Here is a 3,455-nt window from a genome sequence, read left to right on the forward strand (position 1 = left end):
GAAGCGGCAGGGACAGACCACTATAAACACCGGAGGAAACATCAAAGAAGCGCTTCGCAGGAGGCTCCCAAGCACTGATGATGTCGCCTAGCCAGGGGACGAAACATTTGCAACAAAAACTTCCAGCTCGGCAAACAGAAACACAACAACGAGCACCCGAGCTACAAATCTTCGCACAAACTTTGAATAATCATTTTGATCGATGAGTACATACTTTGAAAATAGAGAAAACCTTTGAGGCACTAAGAGAGATTATTCTGCTGGAAGAGTTTAAAAACTCACTTCTAGAGATGGTAAGAATTCACGTGGAGGAACAGAAAGTTCAGGAAGTGAGAAGGGCAGCAGAATTAGCAGATGAATACATGTTAGTGCATAAGACAAGCTTCCAGCCAGAATTTTGTCCTGTGAGGGACAGACGTTGGGACAAGGGGAGATCCTACCCCTACGAAAACAAGAGTAGAGAGCACTGGTAAGAGTTTGCTACAAGAGGGTGGAAAGGAGATGAAAGGTCTCAGGTGTCTCCACTGTGGTAAAGTGGGACACGTAAAATCACAGTGCTGGTCGTTAAAGAAAGGCATTGTGGGAAAAGGTGTGGTAAAAGAAGCTAAGCCAGTGACATTATGAAGGTAGTAAAGGAGACCCCAGGAAGAGCTGAGGAGCTGCAGGACAGTGCACAGCCTAGACTGCGGCTGGATGTGGAGTTAGTACCTGATCTCTACAAGGAATATGCCTCTGTGCGTAAAGTTTACTCAGAAAGAACAGGGGGAGAAGGACAGGATGGTATAATTTTGAAATATACAGGATCTAACCAGTCGCTAATAGTAAAGAATGAGCAAATATGCATTCTTTCTGATCTGTTACCCATCAGAAAGTAATTTGTGGGACAGATGAACAGAAATATAGTGTTCCACTGTGTAAGATCAGGTTGGAGTGCCAACTTAAGACTGGGGAACTTACAGTGGGAGTGATTGACAGAGTGTCAGTTCCAGGAATTCAGTTTATTCTTGGGAATGATTTGGCAGGATCCAAGGGGGGAGTGACACCCCTTGTTGAGGAGAAGCCCAAGAAAGACCAAGAAACTGAGGAGTTAAAACAGAAATATCCTGGTATTTTCCCAGACTTTGTGGTAACCAGATCCCACTATCATAAGTCACAACATGAAGCGAAAAGTAAAGAGAAAGATGAAGGAGTTGAGCTTCAGTTAGCGGACCCCCTGTTTGACGTAATGGTGCAGGAAAAACCTGAACAGGCAGAGGGTCAGACAGAAGCATTTAGTTCTGAAAGGCTAAGAGACTTGCAACAGCAAGACAAGATGATAAAGGATGTATATGTGGATGCGTAGTCTGAAAAGAACGCAGAGAATGTTCTGGAAGGTTATTATCTGAAAGATAGAATCCTAAGACGGAAATGGAGACCACAGCAGGTTAGTCAGAGGAGAAATGGGCCGAAGTACACCAGATAGTGTTGCCGGTAGCATACAGACAGGAGATGTTATGGGTAGCACATGAACTACCTGTAGGAGGTCACCTGGGGGTTCGAAAGACTCAGGCTAAGGTATAAGAACATTTTTATTGGCCTGGAATGCACAGGGCTGTGGTTAACGTTTGCCGAACGTGTCATACATGCCAAATGGTACATAAACCACGGGTGGTAATAAAACCAGCACCTATGTTGCCAATTCCCGCATTCGAAGAACCTTTCATGCGGGTTATAATTGATTGTGTAGGTCCCCTCCCGAGAACTGAAAGTGGGAACCATAATGGAGGTGTCTTCCAAATTTCCGAAGGCAATTCCATTATGGAGTATCAAGGGCAGAAAGGGTGGTAGAGGAGTTAGTAGCTTTCTTCACACGGTGTGGGCTACTCAGAGACATTCAATAGGACAAAGGGACAAATTTTACTGCTAGGCTGTTTAAGGAGGTTATGGATAGCTGAGGTATACAGCACTTTAAATCAATGCATATCATCCTGAATCCCAGGGAGCTTTAGAAAGGTGGCATCAGACCTTGAAGACCATGTTGAGAGCATACTGTCAGGATTACCCGAATGATCGGGATAAAGGTATCCCATTCGTATTGTTTGCCATTAGAGATGCCCCAAATGAATCTTTTCAGTTTATTCCCTTTGAGTTAATATTCAGGCATGAAATGAGAGGCCCTTTGAAGTTAATTAAAGAAAAATTGACAGGACCAAAATCGAGATCTCACACTTAGATTATGTATCGGAGGTGAGGGAGAGATTAAATAGAGGAAGTGAATTAGTTAAACAGCACCTAAAGAGGGCATAGTGTAGAATGAAGCAGGTGGCAGATAAAAGCTCTGAGACTCGGACATTTTCCTGAGGGGATGACGTGTTAGTACTGTTACCAGTGATAGGAGGTCACTTCAAAGGCAGGTTTAGTGGTCCCAATCAAATTGAGAAAAAGTTGAGTCTCGTGAACTATTTAGTAAAGATGCCAGATAGGAAAGAAAGGTATCAGGTATGTCATGTGAACATGTTGAAACCATAATATACTAGAGAGAAAGAACTGGAGAAACAAGTGTTAGTTACTGACCTGCAGAGTAAGGAATCAAATCCAGATGATGTGGATTTTGAGGTGCCTCAAAATAGATTAAAAAATGAAGAAGTCCTTGAGGAGTGGGATAGGTTAGTAAACTGTCTGTCTCAGGAACATAGAACGCAGTGGAAAGATTTGTTACTGCAATATAAGGACATATGTAAAAATCAGATGGGGAGGACTAATGCGATTGTACATGAAGTAGACGTAGGAATACTGCTCCGATAAAACAACGCCCCTATCAGTTTAATCTTCTCAATGCAAGACAGGTCCAGATGGGGGTGGAGGCCATGCTCGATGATGACATCATTGAATCGAGCCAGAATAAGTGGAGTTTGCCAATCGTCTTAGTTCCCAAACCAGACGGGACTCAATGATTCTGCATGGATTATCGGAAGGTCACCACCGTTATAAAATCGGACTCATATCCAATTTTTAGATTGAAGAACTGTACCAAGAGAGTCCGACAAGCCAGTTACATCACCAATTTGGACATAATGCATGGTTGCTAGCGAGTACCTTTATCAGAGTCAGCAAAAGAAATTTCTGCGTTTATAACCCCAAATGGGCGATAGCAGTTTAAAGTGATGCCCTTTGGAATGAAAAACACTCCTACCACATTCCAAAGACTCATGAACAGAGTTGTGGCTGGGTTAACAATCTGTACAGTCTATTTGGACAATGTAGTGATCTTTAGTAAGTCCTGGAAAGATCACCTGGTACAGTTGGCAAAGCTCTTTGAATGACTACAAGAAGCAAAACGGGTGATAAACTTAAATAAAACGGAATTCGCGAACGCAGAGGTGACATTCTTGGGACATAACATCGGTCATGGAAGGTTGGCCCCATGGAACGCAAAGACGAAGCCTATCGCGGAATTTCCATGACCAACCTCGAAG

This window comes from Chiloscyllium plagiosum, chromosome 39 (assembly GCF_004010195.1).
Source record: "Chiloscyllium plagiosum isolate BGI_BamShark_2017 chromosome 39, ASM401019v2, whole genome shotgun sequence".
Lineage (NCBI taxonomy): Eukaryota > Metazoa > Chordata > Chondrichthyes > Orectolobiformes > Hemiscylliidae > Chiloscyllium > Chiloscyllium plagiosum.